Below are 25,694 nucleotides of genomic sequence, written 5' to 3'. Positions count from 1 at the left end.
TATACATGTTTCAATGCTATTCTCTCATATTGTCCCACCCTCACCTTCTCCCACAAAGTCCAAAAGTCTGTTCTTTACATTTGTGTCTCTTTTATTGTCTTGCATACAAGGTTGTCATTACCATCTTTCTAAATACCATGTATATGCATTAATATACTGTATTGGTGTTTTCCTTTCTGGCTTACTTCACTCTGTATAATAAGCTCCAGTTTAATCCACCTCAATAGAACTGACTCAAAAGTGTTCTTTTTTATAGCTGAGTAATATTCCATTGTGTATATGTACAACTTCCTTATCCATTTGTCTGCTGATAAGATGACAATCTTAAAATAGAAAAAAACTTATTTTAAAATGATGATAAATTTTATTTTTAATCAACTTGTTCTTTTATTGATGGATGACAACTTTATAATCCTAGGTAGTACTAATTGTGTACAATTAAAGGTGAAGCATCAGAGAGAAGCAGATAGCAGAATTAAACATTCGAGGCAGGAAAATGTCAATCTTCATTATTTCCCCATTTTTCACTATGTGTATACAAAAACATAAATGGAATTTGAAATCCTTGTCTGACAGAATGTGGTCCACTGGAGAAAAGAATGGCAAACCACTAGAGTATACTTGCTTTGGTAACCCCATGAACAGTATCAAAAGGCAAAATGATAGGATACTGAATGAGGGATTCCCCAGGTCGGTAGGTGCCCAGTAGGCTACCGGAGATCAGTGGAGAAATAACTCTAGAAAGAATGAAGGGATGGAGCCAAAGCAAAACAAATACCCACTTGTGGATGTGACTGGTGATAGAAGCAAGGTCCAATGCTGTAAGAGCAATATTGCATAGAAACCTGAAAAGTTAGGTCCATGAATCAAGGCAAATTGGAAGTGGTCAAACAGGAGATGGCAAGAGTGAACATTGACATTCCATGAATCAGTGAATTAAAATATACTGGAACGGGTGAATTTAACTCAGATGACCATTAGATCTACTACTGTGGGCAGGGATACCTTAGAAGAAATGTGGAGTAGACATTATGGTTAACAAAAGAGTCCGAAATGCAGTACTTGGATGCAGTCTAAAAAAGACAGAATGATCTCTGTTTGTTTATAAGGCAAACTATTCAATATTACAGTAATTCAAGCCTACGCCCTGTTTGCAGTAATGCGGAAGAAGATAATTTGAATGGTTCTATGAAGACCTACAAGACCTTTGAGAACTAACACCTAAAAAAGATGTTCTTTTCATTATAGGGGACTGGAATGCAAAAGTAGAAAGTCAAGAAACACCTGGAGTAACAGGCAAATTTGGCCTTGGAGCACGGAATGAAGCAGGGCAAAGGCTAATACAGTTTTGCCAAGAGAACGCACTGGTCACAGCAAATACCCTCTTTCAACAACACAAGAAAAGACTCCACATATGGACATCACCAGATGGTCAACACTGAAATCAGATTGATTATATTCTTTGCAGCCAAAGATGGGAAAGCTCTATACAGTTAGCAAAAACAAGACTGGGAGCTGACTGTGGCTCAGATCATGAAGTCCTTATTGTCAAATACAGTCTTAAATTGAAGAAAGTAGGGGAAACCACTAGACCATTCAGATATGATCTAAATCAAATCCTTTATGATTATACAGTAGAAGTGGGAAATAGATTTAAGGGACTAGATCTGAGAGAGTGCCTAATGAACTATACATGGAGGTTCATGACATTGTACAGGAGACAGGGACCAAGAACAACCCCATGGAAAATAAATGCAAAAAAGCAAAAGGGATGTCTGAGGAGGCCTTAAAATAGCTGTGAAAAGAAGAGAAGCAAAAACCAAAGGAGAAAAGGAAAGAAATAAACATCTGAATGCAGAGTTCCAAAGAATAGCTAGGAGAGATAAGAAAGCTTTCCTCAGCGATCAGTGCAAAGAAATAGAGGAAAACAACAGAATAGGAAAGACTAGAAATCTCTTCAAAAAAATTAGAGTTACCAAGGAAACATTTCATGCAAAAATGGGCTCTTTAAAGGACAGAAATGGTATGAACTTAATAGAAGCAGAAGATATTGAGAAGAGGTGGCAAGAATACACAGAAGTACTGTACAAAAATGATCTTCACGACCAAGATAATCATGATGGTGTGATCACTCACCTAGATCCAGACATCTTGGAATGTGAAGTAAAGTGGGCCTTAGAAAGCATCACGACGAATAAAGCTAGTGGAGGTGATGGAATTCCAGTTGAGCTATTTCAAATCTTGAAAGATGATGCTGTGAAAGTGCTACACTCAATATGCCAGCAAATTTGGAAAACTCAGCAGTGGCACAGAACTGGAAGAGGTCAGTCTTCATTCCAATCCCAAAGAAAGGCAATGCCAAAGAATGCTCAAACTACCGCACAATTGCACTCATCTCACACGCTAGTAAAGTCATGCTCAAAATCCAAGCCAGGCTTCAGCAATATGTGAACCGTGAACTCCTAGATGTTCAAGCAGGTTTTAGAAAAGGCAGAGGAATGAGAGATCAAATTGCCAACATCCGCTGGATCATGGAGAAAGCAAGAGAGTTCCAGAAAAACATCTATTTCTGCTTCATTGACTATGCCAAAGTCTTTGACTATGTGGATCACAACAAACTGTGGAAAATTCTGAAAGAAATGGGAATACCAGACCACCTGACCTGCCTCTTGAGAAACCTGTATGCAGATCAGGAAGCAACAGTTAGAACTGGACATGGATCAACAGACTGGTTCCAAATAGGAAAAGGAGTATGTCAAGTTTGTATATTGTCACCTTGCTTATTTAACTTCTATGCAGTGTACATCATGAGGAACGCTGGGCTGGAAGAAGCACAAGCTGGAATCAAGATTGCCAAGAGAAATATAATAACCTTAGATATGCAGATGACACCACCCTTATGGCAGAAAGTGAAGAGGAACTCAAAGGCCTCTTGATGAAAGTGAACGAGGAGAGTGAAAAGGTTGGCTTGAAGCTCAACATTCAGAAAAAGAAAATCATGGCATCTGGTCCCATCACTTCATGAAAATTGATGGGGAAACAGTGGAAACAGTGTCAGACTTTATTTTTGGGGGCTCCAAAATCACTGCAGATGCTGATTGCAGCCATGAAATTAAAAGACGCTTACTCCTTGGAAGGAAAGTTATGACCAAACTAGATAGCATATTAAAAAGCAGAGACATTACTTTGACAACCTAGGTCCGTCTAGTCAAGGGTGTGGTTTTTACAGTGATCATGTATGGATGTGAGAGTTGGACTGTGAAGAAAGCTGATCGCTGAAGAATTAATGCTTTTGAACTGTGGTGTTGGAGGAGACTCTTGAGAGTCCCTTGGACTGCAAGGAAATCCAACCATCCATTCTAAAGGAGATCAGTACTGGGTGTTCACTGGAAGGACTGATGCTAAAGTTGAAGCTCCAATACTTTGGCCACCTCATGCGACGAGTTGACTCACTGGAAAAGACTGTGATGTTGGGAGGAATTGTGGGCAGGAGGAGAAGGGGACAACAGAGAAGGAGATGGCTGGATGGCATCACCGACTCGATGCAGGTGAATTTGTGTGAACCCCGGGATTTGGTGATGGACAGGGAGGCCTGGTGTGCTGTGATTCATGGGTCCGCAAAGAATCGGAGACGACTGAGTGACTTAACTGAACTCAACTGAATGGCAACGAAGTTATAATCACCCATCAATGTGAGTAACATCTTAATTTCAAATATTGGATCTGGAAGGAGGGGGAGAAGATGGTGGAGAAATAGGATGGGGAGACCAATTTTTCCACCAGAAATTCATCAAAAGAACATTTGAATGTTGAGTAAATTCCACAAAACAACATCTGAGTGCCGACACAGGACATCAGGCACCCAGAAAAGCAGCCCTCTGTCTTTGAAAGGTTGTAGGAAAAAACAAAAAATGAAAAGGGAGAGAAAAGTGGTACGGACGAAGATTCATCCCAGGAAGGGAGGCTTAAAAAATTAGAGAATGTTCCAAACACCAGGAAACACTCTCACTGGCGATTCTGTGGCAAGCCTTGGAACCTGAGGGCAACATAACCGGGAGAACAGTGTGGAGATTCCTCAGAAAACTGGAAATAGAACTGCCATATGATCCAGCGATCGCACTCCTGGGCATACACACCGAGGAAACCAGAATTGAAAGAGACACATGTACTCCAATGTTCATTGCAGCACTGTTTATGATAGCCAGGACATGGAAGCAACCTAGATGTCCATCTGCAGATGAATGGATAGGAAAGCTTTGGTACATATACACAATGGAGTATTTCTCAGCCATCAAAAAGAATGCATTTGAATCAGTTTTAATGAGGTGGATGAAATTGGAGCCAATTATACAGAGTGAAGTAAGCCAGAAAGAAGAACATCAATACTGTATATTAACGCATATATATGGAATTTAGAAAAATGGTAACCTGAACCCTGTATAAGAGACTGCAAAAGAGACATAGGCATTTAGAACAGTCTTTGGGACTCTGTGGGAGAGGGTGAAGGTGGAATGATTGGGGAGAATGGAATTGTAGCATGTATATTATCATAAGTGACCAGTCCAGGTTCGACGCATAAATTTTCCTCTGTTCAAAAAAAAAAAAGAAATAAATGTTATTATATAGACATAAAAAAAAAAAAAGCCAGTAAGCAGCAGAATGAAGGATAAGGATTGCAGGGAAAGGCTCTCTGGATTTGAATTTTGCTTCTGTCACTTACGAGTGGTATTGCCATGCCATGTTGCTTAACCTTTCTGCCTGTTGTAATGTTCTCCTTTGTAAAATATCGATTAAAAACAGGACTTAACTACAATATTGTTATGATAATTAGAGTAAGTAAAAGTATTTTAGAGCAAAAAAAAAAAAAAGAAATTAATAATTAAACCCCACAGATTATACACCCAATGGTAACTCCCAGCGGAGAAGCAGCACAGACGACCGCATCTGCCATTAGCAAGTGGGGGCTGGGCAGGGAGGGGTTGGCTGCATTGAGGACTATGCCTGAATACCACGAGGGCAATCTGACCGAGTGGCAGGGACCGGGGAGGTGATAAGTCACAGCGACTGTGCTCAACAAACACCTGGTCACCTGAGCTGCTTAGATATGGGAAGGGTACAAAATGCAGGCCCAACCGAATCTGCACCTTTTTAGAGTACCCGAGTATGGGAACCTGAGCGGCTTTGATCTGGGACGTGCATGCAAACCAGGGCCTGCCTCAGACAGTACCTGGGAGAGCAAACTAGAGCCTGAGAAGTATAGAAAGCACACACGCTGTGAGCAGGGGCAAACTCACTGTGGCCGAGAAACTGAGAGCACTCCCCACAGATGTCAGTGATACTAGTCTGCAGAGTTCCTTCCTCCCCACAGCACGACTGAACAAGGGAGACGTAAAAGAGTGACTACCATTGCCCCCGTGTATCAGGGAAGAAATTAAACACTGAAGAGACCAGAAAACAGAAGAAGCTAAAACAGAGGGAACCACCTTGGAAGTGAAAGATGGAAAAGTCTTGAGGCTACTGCAAGAATAAGACTGAAAACCAGAGGCAGGCGGCTTGTTCCATAGCCTGAGAATACAAGAGAACTCCTGACTCCAGGGAACATTAATCAATAGGAGTTCATCAAATGCCTCCATATTGATACTGAAACCAACCACCACCCAAGGGTCAACAAGTTCCAGAGCAAGACATACCACGCAAATTCTCCAGCAACATAGGAAAATAGCCCTGAACTTCAATATACAGGATTCCCAAAGTCACTACAAAACCCAGTGATATCTCATAACTCATTACTGGACACTTCATTACACTCCAGAGAGAAGAAATCCAGCTTCACCCACCAGAACACCGACACAAGCTTTCCTAACCAGGGAACCTTGACAAACCACCCATCCAAGCTCACGCACAGCGAGGAACCTCCACAATAAAGAGAACTCCACAAACTGTCAGAAGACAGAAAGGCTACCCCAAACACAGTAATATAAGTAAGATGAAGAGGCAGAGAAAACCCAGCAGGTAAAGTAACAGGATAAATGCTCACCAACCCAAACAAAAGAGGAAGAGATAGGGAACCTACCTGATAAAGAATTCTGAATAATGATTTTGAAAATGATCCAAAATCTTGAAAACACATTGATGTTACATATAAATAACCTGGAGACAAGGATTGAGAAGATGTAAGAAAGGTTTAATAAGGATCTAGAAGAAATAAAAAAGAGTCAGTATACAATGAATAATGCAATAGATGAGACTAAAAACGCTCTGGTGGGAACCAACAGTAAAATAACGGAGGCAGAAGATAGGATAAGTGAGTTAGGAGATAGAATGGTAGAAATAAATGAAACAGAGAGGAAATAAGAAATACAAATTAAAAGAAATGAGGACAAAGTCTGAGACCTCTGGGACAATATTAAATGCCTCAAATCTGAATCATAGGAGTCCCAGAAGAGGAAGACAAGAAGAAAGACCATGTGAAAATACTTGAGGAGATAATAGTTGAAAACTTCCCTAAAATGGGGAAGGAAATAATCACCCAAGGCCAAGAAACCCAGAGTGTCCCAAACAGGATAAACCCAAGATGAAATACCCCAAGACATATACTAATCAAATTAACAAAGATCAAACACAAAGAACAAAAATTAAATGGCAGCAAGGGAAAAACAACAAATAACACATAAGAAGATCGCCATAAGGATTGGATAACAGCTGATTTCTCAATAGAAACTCTTCAGGCCAGAAGCAAATGGCAGGGCATACTTAAAGTGGTGAAAGAAAATAACCTACAGCCCAGATTATTGTAACTCGCAAGGATCTCATTCAAATGTGAAGGAGAAATCAAAAGCTTACAGACAAGCAAAAGCTGAGAGAATTCAGCATCACCAAACCAGCTCTCCAACAAATCCGAAAGGATCTTCTCTAGACAGGAAACACAGATAGTGTGCACAAACTCGAACACAAAACAATAAACTAAAGGGCAATGGGATCATACTTATCAATAATTACATTACATGTAAATGGGTTGAATGTCCCAACCAAAAGACAAAGATTGGCTGAATGGATACAAAAACAAGACCGCTATATATGTTGCCTACAAGAGAACCACCTCAAAACGAGGGACACATACCGACTGAAAGTGAAGAGATGGAAAAATATATTCCATGCAAATAGAGACCAAAAGAAAGCAGGAATAGCAACACTCATATCAGATAAAATAGACTTAAAAACAAAGGCTGTGAAAAGAGACAAAGAAGGAAACTACATAATGATCAAAGGATCAATCCAAGAAGAAGATATAACCATTATAAATATACATGCACCCAACATCGGAGCACCGCCATATGTAAGACAAATGTTAACAAGTATGAAAGGGGAAATTAACAATAATACAATAATATTGGGAGACTTTAATACCCAATCACACTTATGGATAGATCAACTAAACAGAAAATTAACAAGGAAACACAAACATTAAATGATACATTAGACCAGTTAGACCTGATTGACATTTATATGTCAATTCACGCCAAAAAAATGAATTTCACCTTCTTCTCAAGCGCACACGGAACGTTCTCCAGGATAGATCACATCTTGGGGCGTAAATCTAGCCATGGTAAATTAAAAGAAAAAAAAATTGAAATCATTCCAAGCATCTTTCTGAGCACAATAAAGTAAGATTAGATCTCAGTTACATGCAAAAAAGCTATTAAAATTTCCAACATATGAATGCTGAAAAACACAATGCTAAATAACCAACAAATCATAGAAAAAGTTTAAAAAAAATCAAAATATGCATAGAAATGTACGAAAATGAAATCACAACAACCCAAAACCTGTGGGACACTGTAAAAGAAGTGGTTCATTGCAATACAGGCTTACCTCAAGAAACAAGAAAAAAGTCAACTAAACAACCTAACTCTAAACCTAAAGCAACTAGATAAAGAAGAAATGAAGAACTCCAGGTTTAGTAGAAGGAAATAAATCTTAAAAATTAGGGCAGAAATAAATGCAAAGAAACAAAAGAGACCATAGCAAAAATCAACAAAGCCAAAATCTGGTTCTTTGAGAGGGTAAATAAAATTAACAAACCACTAGCCAGACTTATCAAGAAACAAAGGGAGAAAAACCAAATCAATAAAATTAGAAATGAAAATGGAGAGATCAAAACAGGCAACACAGAAATACAAAGGATCATACCTACTATCAGCAATTATATGCCAGTAAAATGGACAACTTGGAAGACATGGACAAATTCTTAGAAAAGTACAACTTTCCAAAACTGGACCAGGAAGAAATAGAAAATCTTAATAGACTCATCATAAGCATAGAAATTGAAACTGTAATCAGAAATCTTCCAACACACTAAAGCCAAGGAACAGACAACTTTACAGATGTATTATACCAAAAATTCAGAGAAGAGTTAACACCTATCTTACTCAAACTCTTGCAGAAATCATTCTATGAGGCCACCATCACCCTAATACCAAAACCTGACAAAGATGCCACAAAAAAAGAGAACTACAGGCCAATATCACTGATGAACATAGATGAAAAATCCTTAACAAAATTCTAGCAATCAGAATCCAACAACACATTAAAAAGATCATACATCATGACCAAGTGGGCTTTATCCCAGGGATGCAAAGATACTTCAATATCTGCAAATCAATCAATGGAATACACCACATTAACAAAATACAAAAATAAAAACCATATGATTATCTCAATAGATGCAAAGAAAGCCTTTGACGAATTTCAACAACCATTTATGATTAAAACCCTCCAGAATGCGGGAATAGAAGGGACATTCCTCAACAGAATAAAAGCTATATATGACAAACCCACAGCAAACCTTCTCCCCAATGGTGAAAAATTAAAACCATTTCCCCTAAAGTCAGGAACAAGACAAGGGTGCCGACTCTCACCACTACTATTCAACATAGTTTTGGAAGTTTTGGCCACAGCAATCAGAGCAGAAAAAGACATAAAAGGAATCCAAATTGGAAAAGAAGAAGCAAAACTCTCACTGTTAGCAGATGACATGATCCTCTACACAGAAAACCCTAAAGACTCTACCAGAGAATTACTAGAGCTAATCAATGAATATAGTAAAGATTCAGGATATAAAATCAACACACAGAAATCCCTTGCATTCCTATACACTAATAATGAGAAAATAGAGAAATCAAGGAAAGAATTCCATTCACCGTTGCAATGAAAATAATAAAATAATGAGGAATATATCTACCTAAAGAAACAAAAGACCCATATATAGAAAACTATAAAACACTGGTGAACAAAATCAGAGATAACAGTAATAGATGGAGAAATATACCATGTTCGTGTATTGGAAGAATCAATATTGTGAAAATGAATACATAACCCAAAGTAATTTATAGGTTTAATGCAATCCCTATCAAGCTACCAACTGTATTTTTCACAGAGCTAGAACAAATAATTTCACAATTTGTATGGAAATATAAAAAACCTTGAATAGCAGAAGCAATCTTGATAAAGAAGAATGGAACTGGGGAAATCAACCTGCCAGACTTTAGGCTCTACTACAAAGCCACAGTCATCAAGACAGTATGGTACTGGCAAAAAACAGAAATATAGATCAATGGAACAAAATAAAAAGCCCAAGGATAAATCCATGCACCTATGGACACCTTATCTTTGACAAAGGAGGCAAGAATAATCAATGGAGAAAAGACAATCTCTTTAACAAGTGGTGTTGGGAAAATTGGTCAACCACTTGTAAAAGAATGAAACTAGAACACTCCCTAACACCATACACAAAAACAAACTCAAAATGTATTAAAGATCTAAACATAAGACCAGAAACTATGAAACTCCTAGAGGAGAACATAGGCAAAACACTCTCCGACATAAACCACAGCAGGATCCTCCATGACCCACCTCCCAGAATATTGGAAATAAAAGCAAAAATAAACAAATGTTGCCTAATTAAAATTAAAAGCTTCTGCACAGCAAAGGAAACTATAACCAAGGTGAAAAGACAGCCTTCAGAATGGGAGAAAATAATAGCAAATGAAACAACTGACAAAGAATTAATCTCAAGAATATACAAGCAGCTCCTGCCGCTCAATTCCAGAAAATTAAAGGACCCAATCAAAAATGCACCAAAGAACTAAACAGACATTTTCCAAAGAAGATAAACAGTTGGCTAACAAGCACATGAAAAGATGGTCAACATCACTCATAATCAAAGAAATGCAAATCAAAACCACAATGAGGTACCACTTCACGCCAGTCAGAGTGGCTGCTATCCAAAAGTCCACAAGCAATAAATGTTGGAGAGGGTGTGGAGAAAAGGGAACCCTCTTACACTGTTGGTGGCAATGCAAACTGGTACAACCACTATGGAGAACAGTGTGGAGATTCCTTAAAAAACTTTAAATAGAACTGCCATACGATGCAGCAATCGCTTCCTGAGCATACACACCAAGGAAACCAGAATTGAAAGAGACACATGTACTCCAATATTCACTGAAGCACTGTTTATAATATCCAGGACATGGAATCAACCTAGATGTCCATCTGCAGATGAATGAATAAGAAAGCTTTGGTATATATACACAATGGAGTATTACTCAGCAATTAAAAATAACACATTTGAATCATTCTAATGAAGTGGATGAAACTGGAGCCTAATATACAGAGCGAAGTAAGCCAGAAAAAAAAAAAAACACCAATATATTATACTAACACATATATGTGAAATTTAAAAAGATGGTAATGATAACCCTGTATTCAGGACTGCAAAGAGACACAGATATACAGAACGGTCTTTTGGACTCTGTGGGAGAGGGCGAGGGTGGGATGATTTGGGAGAATGGCATTGTAACATGTATATTATCATATGTGAAATGAATCGCCAGGCCAGGTTCAATGCCTGATACAGGATGCTTGGGGCTGGTGCACTGGGATGAACCAGAGGGATGGTATGGGGAGGGAGGTGGGGGGGAGTTCAAGATGGGGAACACATATACACCTGGGGCAGATTCATGTCAATGTATGGCAAAACCAATACAATATTGTATAGTAATTAGCCTCCAATTAAAATAAATAAATAAATAAAAATATTTGATCTGCAATGTGTATATACTCAGTTTCCACTCATGTGTTCTTGGGCTTCCCCAGTGGCTCAACTGATAAAGAATCTGCCTGCAATTTGGGAGACCTGGGTTCAATCCCTGGGTCAAGAAGAACCCCTGGAGAAGTGAATGGCTATCCATTCCAGTATTCTGGCCTGGAGAACTCCAAGGACTGTGTAGTCCATGGAGTCGCAAAATGTCGGGCAGGACTGAGTGACTTTCACTTTCACTTCATTTTCAAGAAGCTTCTCTTCATACAATTATTAAAATGCCCTTTTTCCTGTTAAGAATCAGGAAATTATTTTTTTGTGTTTATTTATCTTCTGAAGTAAGAACTATTTATCTTCTGATAGGTGGTTCATTTTAATCATTTATCAAAAACTAAAGGGTTGGAGAAGGAAATGGCAACCCACTCCAGTGTTCTTGCCTGGAGAATCCCAGGGACGGGGGAGCCTGGTGGGCTTCCGTCTATGGGGTCACACAGAGTCGGACACGACTGAAGTGACTTAGCAGCAGCAGCAGCAGCAGCAGGGGAGAAAATGTGATAGATTAGAAAAATTACTTTTTAAGAAAAAGAAAATTCATTTTCACAAATATCCTGGTGTATGTTATTGGTGCAGGATTTAGTCTACTATGCAATTACACTGAGAATCAGTATTATTTCAGCAAACATCTTTATTTCAGAAATATGTTTTATTGTGTATATTTTCTTAAGTAGAGACAGTCTTTTTAAGTCAAATGATTTTCATTTGGAAATTAGAAGTCAAAATAAAGTGTGTTGTGCACAAAACCCAAGGCATCTCCTTTCATTTTAGTCCATTTTTGCAACAAAATATTTCTCTCTAAAGAGCCACTTAAGAGAGGAGCAGACTTGGTGAAACTTGACTCTACAAGGAGCATTGAGTGCACATAGTGATGGTTACAGCAGATCCACAGAGTGGTAATACATAACGAGGGCAGAGTACTCAGCAGTGGCTTTCACCACCTTGTAATGATTAATCACTTCAACCTACTGGCCCTTGATGTACAGCCTGACATTAAGACTTATCTGAGACATTCGTGGTATAGTGGTCACCTGTGGTGCTGCAGTCATGGTGGTAGACAACTGTAAATAGCTTCTAGGTTCTGTGGCATTTAAAATTCTTATTTTTAACCCCTGAATAAAGCAGTTCTTTATTAATTTCCAAGGCCACAGGATAGTCAATATTTTTGATAAGCTTCTGACATTTACCAGTCTTCTGGTAAACAAACTATTTCAGGTGCAACATGAGAACAGGAGGGAGTTTTTCCAGAGTAACTCTTTGACTGATCTCAACCTCTTGTTTGGCTTTGATAATGTGTAAACCTAGACATACAATCTTGCCACCAGAATCTCCTGGACAGTGTGTATCATGTGGAACTGAATATACTAGCTGCAACATGAAGAAAGGCTGCAGGGTGGTAGACTCTTGAATTTTCCTGGGAAACCACAGATATGATGTGTCCACCAAAAATGCCAGTGATTGGAGTCTAAACAAAATCCATCTGGCAAATGACCTAAGTCTTATTTCAGGGGCCCACTTGCTCCCATTCATGCTTATTTCCTTCACCTGGTTCTTCCTGCCTGTCTTCATTCACTGAGTGGCTTCTGGGCCCATTAGAAATAGTAAGTTTTTCATTATTTGGTGAAATAAGTTTCTTTGAGTTCAGCATATCTCATGAAGTCCATTTAGGATAAAGCCTGTGTATCGCTTCATGGCAAATAGATGGGAAAACAGTGGAAACAGTGAGAGACTTTATTTATTGGGGCTCCAAAATCACTTCAGATGGTGATTGCAGCCATGAAATTAAAGACGCTTACTCCTTGGAAGGAAACTTATAACCAACCTAGACAGCATATTAAAAAGCAGAGACATTACTTTGCTGACAAAGGTCCATCTAGTCAAGGCTATGGTTTTTCCAGTAGTCACATATGGATGTGATAGTTGGGCTATAAAGAAAGCTGAGTGCCAAAGAACTGATGCCTTTGAACTGTGGTGTTGGAGAAGACTCTTGAGAGTCCCTTGGACTGCAAGGAGGTCAAACCAGTTCATCCTAAAGGAGATCAGTCCTGGGTGTTCATTGGAAGGACTGATGCTAAAGCTGAAGCTCCAATACTTTGGCCACCTCATGCGATGAGTTGACTCACTGGAAAAAGACTCTGATGCTGGGAGGGATTGGGGGCAGGAGGAGAAGGGGATGACAGAGAATGAGATGGTTGGATGGCACCACCGACTCAATGGACATGAGTTTGGGTGGACTCTGGGATTTGTAGTTGGACAGGGAGGCCTGGTATGCTGCAGCTCATGGGGTCACAAAGAGTCAGACATGACTGAGCACCTGAACTGAACTGACTCCACAGTGTCTTCTTGTGGACCCTTTTCAGACAGGTTTGACTTGATAACTGTTTGAAGTATATAAATACACATGGGTCAACAGCAGCTACAGAGGGGATTTTGTTGTTATTGAGCAGTTGCTAAGTCACGTCCAACCCTATGGACTGCAGCACACCAGGTTTCCCATCCTCCACTATCTCCCAGAGTTTCCTCAAATTCATGTCCATTGGGTTAGTGATGCTCTCTAACCATCTCATTCTCTGCCGTCCCCTTCACGTTTTACCTTCAACTGGTCCCAGCATCAGGGTCTTTTCCAATGAATCAGCTCTTTCGATCAGTTTCCCAAAGTATTGGAACTTCAGCTCCAGTGTCAGTCCTTGGAAAGACTTTTCTTTAAGACTGACTGATTTGATCTCCTTGCAGTCCAAGGGATTCTCAACAATCTTCTCCAACACCACAATTCAAAAGCATCATTTTTTCTGTGCTCAGCCTTCTTTCTGATCCAACTCTCACATCCATACATGACTATTGGAAAAACCACAGTTTCAATATACAGACCTTTGTTGGAAAAGTGATGTTTCTGCTTTTTAATATGCTGTCTAGTTTTGCCATAGCTTTACTTCCTTGCAGCAGGTGTCTTTTAATTTTATGGCTGCAGTCACTGTCTGCAGTGATTTTGGAACCCAAGAAAATAAAATCTGTCACTGCATCCACTTTTCCCCTTCTATTTGCCATGATCTGATGGGACTGGATGCCATAATCTTAGGGGCTTTTTTAAATGTTGAGTTTTAAGCCAGCTTTTTTTTTACTCTCCACTTTCAGCTGCATCAAGAATCTCTTTAGTTTCTCTTCACCTTCTGCCATTAGAGTGGTATCACCTGCATATCTGAGGTTGTTGATATTTCTCCCAGGGGGCACATATCCCTCATGACTTTATCCCAAAAAGCTTGTATAGGTTTTAGAGGTACTTCCATAAGAGTAAACTCATACATTCACAAAACAAACTTATCTATCATAAGTGTGAACTTACAAGGCTTTTGCACTTTTGAATATAGGGGAATGAACTACAGGTGAAACAATAGAGGTGATACATTGGAAGGCAAGCAACCAATAACTGCAGTATAGTGTTAATGTAGCACCAGTTTCATTTATTAATTAGCCCACGAACTTGAAATGGCACTAGTTTATGAACCAGGGTTTTGTTTTCCAATTACTCTACAACTTTATGGCTACAGGATCCTCCAAAACTGGAACCAGCCCTTTCTTGACTTTGGCCTGTTTTTCAGAGACCAGGGGAGACAGAGACGTGGCAGGAAGGGAACACTTTGTTTCCACAGAAACCACAGGGGAAGAGATGGAATAGGAGGGGGCACGGGCAGGGGGAGGGGAGGGGAAGAAGGAGGAAGAAGAAGATGACTTAGAATCATGAAAAAGACTGGCTCACTACTTCACGAGCTGACTAGTAGGTGCAGTGCCTGCCACAGAGCCTGGGCCTCCCACAGGAGGGGAGGTGCTCTTGGCTTTCCATGTCCAAGCTTTTCACAGTATGCAAATCCACCCTGTTGGCAGCTGTGCCCTCACTCAAGGATTCAAGTATTTGTCTGTTGGAAACTCCGGGGTTCTCAGTAATATCAGGCCTAACATAAGTCTGAGCCACAACTATCTTCGACAGGGTGTCCCTGCCAGCTTCTGCACTGAGGCAATGTTGTTCAAAGTCAAACCCATGGCAGCCCTCAGGTTGCCCTGCAGTCCTGGCCCCATTGTCAAGGGCTCCGAGAAAAGAATCACCAGGCACAGTGTCACTGATGAAGTCCATGGCGTTCTCAGGGCTGCCATAAGTCTTGGGTGTCTCCAACAGGGGCACATCATCCATGAACTCCACATCCTCTAAACCTATACTGTTCGGGACTGCCGGATTGGCATGGCCATTGACCAGGGCTTCTGTAGAAGTACTACTCTCTCCACCATCATTTGAGTAACTCTAACATCCAGGTGGACATTTTCCTTCCTTTTTATGCTTCATTTGTTCTACCACCTGAGATGCCATTGTTGTCTAAAACTTCCACCTCCACATTAGAGTTGTCATACGAAGGAAGGGCAGAGAGTCAGTACTGGTAGCTCGTGAAGCTATAATTCACTTCTTTATCTATGCCATCAGAAATCTTTTTGGAAATTGTGCAACTAAGGACAAATTCCGGGGCCTATGGATTCAATGAGCTTGAAATGCTATAGTTGAGAGTTCTTGCAAAATGTCACTGGGTTCAGTTACTTCATTAACACTAAATTTAATTCTTTGATAACTTCTCTATCAACAACGTGTGCACACAGAACTGTTCCATTGTATGGAAGAAACTCATATGAAGAGCACTGAGTCACAAAGAACTGATTGAATTCATCAGGGGTAAAAGTCCCCAAATATACTACAGGTTACAGAGGGCCACGGCAGCCCATTTTAATAAGCCTTGGTGCTCAACTAACTCTTCACACTGCTTCCTCTTTGCATCAGATTTTAATTTATATATATTTTCAATAAGATCCCTTAGGTATCCCTTAGAACAACAACAACAACAAAAGTACATGTAATAAGTGGTTAAGAAATAAATGAAGAGGAGGAAGAGGATGGAAAAACATTAAAGCAAGACAAGTGGAAACTAAGGGTGTTCACAAGAGAGTAGAGTTTAATAATTTTATAGATACAAAAGAACCAAGGTTCATTTTATTCCACCCTTCATTTTGAAATAAGCACCAAGTATCTAGATACTAATATTTATTTCCCTTTTGCCAATGTTGCCTCCATATTAAATACTTGTTCAAAAGACAAAAATATAATTCTGTCCTTGAGACTGAAAACAACAATAACAAAAGTAATAGCAGTACACACACTCTCCCAAAGAAATAGCTCTTTTCCATTTGAAAGAACTTAATATTATGATCCTCAGTAATGAAAGGAATCTGCATTGTATAATGAAGTAAAAATAATAAATCTATAATGAAGATCTTTAACCAGAAGTCATGGAAACTGGACAACTTACTGTCAGCTCTTAATTTTTTTGTAAGGATTTTTATTTTAACTGAGAAAGGAAGTTTGTATGCCTGGGTTTCTATTTGCCTCAGTCATAATTTCCCACTACATTTATTCACAGAAGACTACATATTGTCTTCTATTCCTGAATTTTCTTTTGGCCAATCATAGCAGAAGGAGAAGATGTCTGCTTTCCTTTGATATACTATTCATTGCAGTGAAAAGTAAATAAGAACTATTGTATCTTCAGAGTACTTTTCTTATTTTTTTTTATTTCTTATTTTGGATATGACTTTCCCTTTGTTTTTAAGGAAATCATTTCCCTTTTTTAAAGATTTTTTTTTAATGTGTACTATTTTATTGAATTTGTTACAATATTGTTTCTGTTTTGGTTTTTGGCCACAAGGCATGTGGAATCTTAGCTCCTTAACCAGGGATCAAACCTACACCACCTGCATTGGAAGGTTATCTCTTAACCATTGGACCAAAAGGGAAGTCCCCAGAGTATTTTTCTATGACATTAAAATGTAAACAATATCAAAGTCACATTTCAGGTCTTTACTACATTAAAGGCGTGTAACAGAAGATATGCAGTATTAACACATTTTTGCTTTACTTTAATGTAGTAATAATGATGTCAAATTAAATAATAGTTTTCACTATAATAAACATTTGATGTATAAACAAGAGTTTGCACACATTACTAGAAGAAAATGAAATAAATTTCAAGATTTTAAATTGTGGAGGAAAATATGTGAGTTGAATTGTATTTCATAGTATTATAAACAGGGCTTCCCAGGTGGCTCAGTGGTAAAAAAATCCACCTGCCAATGAAGGAGACGCAGGTTCAATCCCTGGATTAGGAAAACCTCCTGAAGAAGGAAACTTCAGCCCATTCCAGTATCCTTGACTTAAAAATCCCATGGACAAAGGAGCCTAGTGAGCTACAGTCCATGGAGTTGCAAATTTCCTCTTTCCCTTAGGACTACAAGGGGGAATCAGAAGATTGATAGGTAATCATAACCAAAGTTCATAAAAACTCAGGGCCTTTGTTACAAGTACAGCAAGGACTACTCAAATCATAGGCCATAATTTACGTGTGTGATTGGTGGTACAGAAATGGTGTACCTTGGCATTCACGGAAAAACCGAAATACATGCTTTAATTAATTTATTTATTTTTAATTTTAATTGGAGGCTAATTACTTTACAACATTGTATTGGTTTTGCCATACATTGACATGAATCCGCCCCAGGTTTACATGTGCTCCCCATCTTGAACCCCCCTCCCATCTCCCTCCCCATGTCATCCTTCTGGGTCATCCCAGTGCACCAGCCCCGAGCATCTTATATCAACAAGGTTGACTGTGCTTCTACGTAAAGGAGGTAATGATGTAAAGAACTGATTCATTAGAAACAACTCAGTTCAGTTCAGTTCAGTCGCTCAGTCGTGTCCGACTCTGCGACTCCATGAATCACAGCACGCCAGGCATCCCTGTCCATCACCAATTCCCGGAGTTCACTCAAACTCATCTCCATCAAGTCGGTGATGCAATCCAACCATCTCATTCTCTGTTGTCCCCGTCTCCTCCCACCCCCGATCCTTCCCAGCGTCAGAGTCTTTTCCAGTGAGTCAATTCGTCTCATGAGGTGGCCAAAGTATTGGAGTTTCAGCTTTAGCATCAGTCCTTCCAATGAACACCCAGGATTGATCTCCTTTAGAATGGATTGGTTGGATCTCCTTGCAGTCCAAGGGACTCTCAAGAGTCTTCTCCAGCACCACAGTTCAAAAGCATCAATTCTATGGTGATCAGGTTTCTTCACATTCCAACTCTCACATCCAAGACGGTGGGAAAGATCGGAAGCAGGAGGAGAACTGGACGACAGAGAATGAGATGGTTGGATGGCATCAGTGATTTAATGGACACGAGTTTGAAGCTCTGGGAGTCGCTGATGGACAGGGAGTCCTGACATGCTGCAGTCAATGGGGTTGCAAATAGTTGGACACAACTGAGTGATTTCACTGAACTAAATTAGAAGTCATTTACAAGAAACCAACTTTAAATATAAACACATATTTAAAATAAAAGTATGGAAAATGACTTATCACCCTAATACTATTCAAAAGAAAGCTAAGTTGTTTATTTCTTTCCTTTTGAATTGTAGAAAATTGCTTTACAATGTTATAATGGGAACCTAGAGCCTGTTATACAGAGTGAAGTAAGTCAAAAACAAAAAAGCAAAATTGTATATTAACATGTATATATATGGAATCTAGATAAATGGTATTGATGAACCTATTTGCAAGGAAGGAACCTATTTGCTCTTTTATCCATGGAATTTCTAAGACAAGAATACTGGAGTGGGTTGCTATATCCTCCTCCAGGGCCTCTTCCAAAGCCAGAAATCAGACACGTGTCTCTGGCTTCTCCTGCATTGACAGGCAGATTCCTTACCACTGGGCCACCTGGGAAACACGAAGTATCCTACACTACAGCAATTCCACTTTCATGAATTTGCCCAAAGCAAACAGAAACACTGATTTGAAAAATTATATGTACCCTTATGTTCATTGCAGCATTATTTACAAGAACCAAGATATGGAAGCAACCTAAGCCAAGATATAGAAGCTAACCTATAATTAACAACCTAATCAATAGATATATATTGATAAAGAATATATGAACCATTACTCAATGAACTATTGAAAATGAAAGCTGTTCAGTCATGTCTGACTCTTTGAAACCCCATGAACTATACAGTTCATGGAATTCTCCAGGCCAGAATACTGGAGTGGGTAGCCTTTCCCTTCTCCAAGAGATCTTCCCAACCCAGGCATCAAACCAAGGTCTCCCGCATTGCAGGCAAATTTTTTTACCAGCTGAGCCACAAGGGAAGCCCAAGATTATTTGAGTGGGTAGCCTATCCTTTCTCCAGCGGATCTTCCTGACCCAGGAACTATTACTCAACCATAAAATGCAATGAAATCTTGCAATTTGTGACACACAGAGTATTGTGCTAAGTAAGATAAGTCAGAAAGAAAAAGAAAAAATCTGTATGATTTCAATTATATGTGGAATCTAAAAAAAAAGAACAAATGTAACAAAATGGAACAGTCTCATAGATACAGAGAACAAACTGGTGATTGCCAGAGGGAAGGGAGGTGGGGAAGTGGATGAAATAGGAGACAGAGATTGAGAGGTGCATATTCAACTTTTAAAATATCTAAGTCATGGAAACATTATATATGACATAAGGAATATAATCAGTAAACCTGGAATAATTTTGATTGATGAAAATGATTACTAGACTTATCATGGTTATACTTTTGTAAATAGTTAAATGTTAAAATATCATGTTTTATAACTGAAACTAACATAAATTTGTGTACCAACTATACTTCAATAAATAAAAAAAAAGCAATAGATAATATGAATAGTCTCATATCTGTTTAAATTTTAATCAATAGTTAAAACACAATTAACTCATAATCAAAAAGCACAAGACACAATTGTTACACTGGTAAATAAAACCAAACATTTAAGGAAGAAATTACACCAATTCTTTACATTCTCTTATAGAAAATAAATGCAGATGGAATACTTTCTAACTCATTTTTTGAGGCCAGCCTTACACTAACACCAAAATCAAAGGCATTAAAAGAGATAAAAACTATAGATGGATATCTCTCAAAAACATAGATGCAAATGTCCTTATCAAAATATTAGCAAATTGAATCCAACAATTTATACAAGTCATACACCATAATCAAATGAGAGTTCTTCCAGATATGAAAATTTGCCTCAGCATATGAAAATTAGCGAATGTAGTTTGTTCCATCAAGAGTAAAAGAAGAAAAATCATGTAATAATATAAATATACACAGAAAAAGGATTTGACAAAATTTAACACACATTCCTGATAGAAAGGCATAAATAGAGGAGCACTTCCTCAACTTGGTATAGAACATTCACAGCAATTTTACAGTTAGTACCATAATTAATGGTTATAGACTAAATTCTTTTCTGTTGAAATAAAGAATAAGCCAATGAGTGCCCACCTATGGGTAAACACCAGCCCCAGGACCACCACAGCCCTGAAGCCTCCTATGGCAGATCCCAGCACACCTACCAGCAGACTGGCACCACCCATGGAATCCCCACCCTGACTTCATTACTCACCACCAGCAGTCAAGCCCTGCTCTGGGATACCTTTAGCCCCTCAGCCAGTGGCCCCTAGAATTCAGCTCCAATCACCTACAAGCAAATACCAGCTTTAGGAATCCCAGTGCCATGTTATCAGTGACCCCAGGCCCAGTAACCCCTAGCAGTGAGCTGGCACCAACCCCAGCACAGCTTGGACCCCAGCTTCACCTATCAGCAGGCTGACACTAGTTTCAAGATACCTTAATTTTCTCAGCCAGCCACTCTGGGATCCAGCTTCACCCAATTGCAATTTTGGGACCACCTGTAGAACACCTTGGATACCCCAGTCAGCCATGTCAGGAACAGGACCCACCCACCAGCAAGTCAACACTGGTTCCAGGAACACAGTCTCACAAACACGCATTCCAGAACCAGGCTCCATCCACAACTGGGTTAGCACTAGACCTGGTATCCCTCAGGGTTCCACAGCTAGTTGCTTCATAACCAAGTCACACCAACCAGCAGCTAGCAGTCTTTACACAAGGCAGGGCCTGGCAAACAAATGGTCTAGGGGTTGGCCATGCCTAACAGGATACTCACGGTTTTCAGTCAGACACAACTGAAAGACCCATGCAGCCCACATAAGTCACAAAATAGGTCTTGTAAATTCAAGAAAATTGACATCATAGGAGAACAGTAAGGAAGTTCCTTAAAAAACTAAAAATGTAGCTATCATATGACCCTGCAATCCCACTCCTGGGCATATATCCAAGAAAAACATGATCCAAAAGGATACATGCACCCCAATGTTCACTGTAGCACTGTTTACAATAACTAAGACATGGAAGCAACCTAAATGTCCATTGACAGAGGAATAGATAAAGAAAATGTGGCACAAAGATACAATGAAATATTACTTAGCCATTAAGAATGAGATGATGCCATTTGCAGCAACATGGATGGAAATAGAGATTGTCATAGAGATAAGGATAAATATCATATGGCATCTCTTATACGTGGAATCTAAAAAGAAATTATACAAATGAACTCAGTTACAAAACAGAAAGACTCACAGACAATGAACTTATGGTTGCTAGAGGGAAGGATAGGGGAAAGGGAGAGTTAAGGAGTTTGGAACTGACATGTACACATTGCTGTATTTAAAATGGATAACCAGCAAGGACATACTGTATAGCACACGGAACTCTGTTCAATGTTATGTGGGAGCCTGAATGGGAAGGGACTTTGAGGGAGAATGGTCACATATATATGTATGGCTGAATCCCTTCACTGTTCAACTGAAAGTAACACAATATTGGTAATTGACTATACTCCAACACAAAATATTTAAAAAAGGGTATTTAAATCATATCAAGCATATTTTCTGACCAAAATATTTATGAGACTAGAAATCAACTAAAAGAGAAAACACACACACACAGAGAGAGATAAAATTTAAACTATATGTTTCAAAACAAAAAATGAATCACTTAAGAAATCAAAAAGAGAAAAAATAAATTAAAAAACTACCTGGAGACAAATGAAAATGAAAACACAACAATCCAAAATCTACGAGATGCAGCAAAAGCAGTTTTAGAGGGAAGTGTATAGTGATACAGGCCTCCTCAAGAAAGAAGTAAAAAGTCAAAAAACCTAACTTTACACCGAAAAGACAAGAAATGGAAGGAAAAAACAAAGCCTAAAGTTTGTAGAAGGATAGAAATCACATAAAGACCAGAGTATAAATAAATGAAGTAAAGACCAAAAAACAAACAAACAGAAAAGATCAATGGAATTAAGAGTTGGTTCTTTGAAAAGATAAACAGAATCAATAAACCTTTAGCCAGACTCATTAAGAAAAAAGAGCTCAAATCAATAAAATGAAAAAGAATTTACAACCAACATCACAAAAATGCAATCACTATGAACAACTATATACCAATAAAATGGACAATCTCAAAGAAATAGACAAATTCCTAGAAACGTATAACTTCCCAACACTGAACCAAGAAGAAATAAAGAACATGAACAGAACAACTACCAGTAATGAAACTAATAAAAATATTTCAACAAAAAAGGCCCAGGACCAGATGGGCTCATAGGTGAATTCTATCAGTTTGAGAAGAGCTAACATCTATTCTTCTCAAACTATTCCAAAAATCTGTAAAGAAAATAAGTCTTTCAAATATTCTGCAAGGCCAGAATCATCCTGACACCAAAACCAAACTTAACACACAAAAAAATAAAATTATAGGACAATATCACTAGTGAATATATATGCAAAAATCCACCAAAAATAATAGCCTACCAAATTCAACAATCCATTAAAAAGATTATACACCATGAACAAGTGGAATTTATTGAAGGAATGCAAGAATGTATACAATGTCTACACATCAATAAAACTGATACCCCACCTTAACAAGAGGATAAAAATGATATGATCATGTCAAAAGATGCAAAACAAGCTTTCTGACAATCCAACGTCCATTTATGATAAAAACTCCACAATGAAGGTACAAAACACCTCGACATGATAAAGGTCATATATGATAGGGTCGTCATCTTAACAATAAAATGTTAAAAGCATTTCCTATAAGACTAGGAACAAGACAAGGATGCCCACTCTCAACAATTTTACTCAACATAGTATTGAAAATCCTAGTCAGAATAATCAAACAAAAGTAAAGGAATCCAAATTTGAAAGGAAAATGTAAAATTATCACAGCTCTCTGGTGTTTGTTTGTAGTGTCCTTCCCTCTCCACAACACAACCAAGCAAGTGAACCTGAATAAGCGTCCACTTTTGTCCCCTCATGTCAGAGCAGAAATTGGACCCTGAAGAGATCTGCAAGCAGAAGAGGCCAGTCTAAGCAAAGAAAAGAAAGGAGAATCACCCTGGAAGTGACAGGTGCAACAGATTAAAATCCTGCAGTTAAGCTGAAACTCTCCCTTTTCTTCCCTTGGTCACCTCTATCTCCCCCCTACCTTTTCTCTACATAACTCTGCTAATCTCTTTGGGTGTTCCTGGCTGTGGAGAATTGTTCCACCATTAACCCAGGGGGGTTGTCTTCAGTGCTCTGTAGAAAGAAAAGTCTTGATGTTATTGTAAGAGGGACACCAAAACCCAGAGGCAGAAGCCTCAACTCCAGAACTTTAGACTATCATAGAACTCCTGACTCTGGGGAACATTAATAGATGAGAGCCCACCCAAAAGCTTTCATACCTATGCTGAGACCAGGCTCTACTCAAGAGCCAGCAAGTTCCAGTGCATTGTAACCCATGCTAATCATCAAGCAAAACAGGAACACAACCCTGAATATTAAAAGGCATGCTGACCAAACTCATACAAACACCATGGATACCTCAAAATTCACTATTGGACACTGCATTGCCCTCCAGAAAGACAAGCTCAAGCTCCATCTACCAGAACACAGACACAAGTTCCCCTAACCAGGAAAACTTCACAAACCATTGATCAAACCACACTCACAGGGAACAGATTCCACAATTAAGAGGGACTACAACCTTCCAGCATGCAGAAAGGAGACCCCCAAACACAGCAAACTAAACAAAATGAAAAGACACAGAAATACCCAGCAGGTGAAATAACATGATAAAAACACATCAAACCAAATAAAAGAGGAGGGAATAGGAAATATACCTGAAAAAGAATTCAGAATGATGATAGTAAAGATGATCCAAAATCTTGAAAACAAAAAGTATCAACAAATAAAAAGGTTAGAGACATATATTGAGATGATGCAAGAAATGTTTCACAAGGACCTAGAAGAAATAAAGAATAGTCAATCAATAATGAAGAATGCAACAACCGAGAGTAAAAACACTCTGGAGGGAACAAGCAGTAGAGTAACTGAAGCAGAAGAAAGACCTGTATACAGAAAACTATAAAACACTGATGAAAGAAATCAAAGATGACACAAATAGATGGAGAAATATACCATGTTCTTGGATAGGAAGAATCAATATAGTGAAAATGAGTATACTACCCAAACCAATCTACAGATTCAATGCACTCACTATCAAACTACTAATGGTATTTTTCACAGAAGTATAACAAATAATTTCAAATTTTGTATGGAATCACAAAAGAACTAAAATGGCCAAAGTAATTTTTAGAAAGAACAGAACTGGGGGAATCAACTCTCCTGACTTCAGACTATGTTACAAAGCTCCAGTGATCAGATAGCATTGGTACTGGCGCAAAGACAAAAATATATATCAGTGGAACAAAATAGAAAGTCCCGAGATAAATTCACGCACCTGAGGACACCTTTTCTTTGACGAAGGAGGCAAAAATACAGAATGAAGAAAAAGCAGTCTCTTCAATAAGTGGTGCTGTGAAAACTGGTTAACTACATGTAAAAGAATGAAACTAGAATACTTTCTAATACCATATAAAAAGTAAACTCAAAGTGGACTAAAGACCTAAATGTGAGACCAGAGAGCATAAAACTCTTAGAGGGAAACATAGGAAGAACACTCTCTGACATAAATCACAGCAAGATCCTCTATGAACCTCCTTCAAGAGTAATGGAAATAAAAACAAAATAAACAAATGGGACCTAATTAAACTTAAAAGCTTTTGCACAATGAGGGAAACTATAAGCAAGGTGAAGAGACAGCCCTCAGAGTGGGAGAAAATAATAACAAATGAAACAATTGACAAAGAATTAATCTCAAAAATATACAAGCAGCACATGCAGCTCAATACAAGAAAAATGAACAATCCAATCAAAAGGTGGGCAAAATACCTAAACAGACATTTCTCCAAAGAAGACAAATAGGTAGCTAATAAATACATGAAAAGTTGCTCAACATCACTAATTATTAGAGAAATGCAAATCAAAACCACAGCGAGGTACTATATCATGCCCATCAGTACCTCCATCATCAAAAAGTCCACAAACAATAGATACTAGAGAAGGTGTGGAGAAAAGGGAACTCTCTTACACTGTTGGTGGGTATACAAGCTGGTATAGTCACTATGGAGAACAGTGTGGAGATTCCTTAAAAAGCTTGGAATAGAATTGCCATATGACC

General features: G+C 38.7%; 1 protein-coding gene and 1 pseudogene across 1 annotated transcript in view; both read right to left on the bottom strand.

The window, feature by feature from the left end:
* DACH2 (dachshund family transcription factor 2) overlaps positions 1-25,694 on the bottom strand; it is an 858,509-nt gene that overhangs the window by 446,314 nt on the left and 386,501 nt on the right. The window lies entirely within an intron of this gene.
* Positions 12,031-21,055, bottom strand: LOC148773354 (ubiquitin carboxyl-terminal hydrolase 10-like; annotated as a pseudogene).

The sequence above is a fragment of the Moschus berezovskii genome, chromosome X (genome assembly GCF_049115385.1).
Source record: "Moschus berezovskii isolate FMDL1 chromosome X, NW_MosBer_1.0, whole genome shotgun sequence".
In the NCBI taxonomy this organism is placed as follows: domain Eukaryota; kingdom Metazoa; phylum Chordata; class Mammalia; order Artiodactyla; family Moschidae; genus Moschus; species Moschus berezovskii.
Note: the sequence above shows the minus strand (reverse complement) of the source record. Positions and strands in the feature narration are given on the sequence as shown.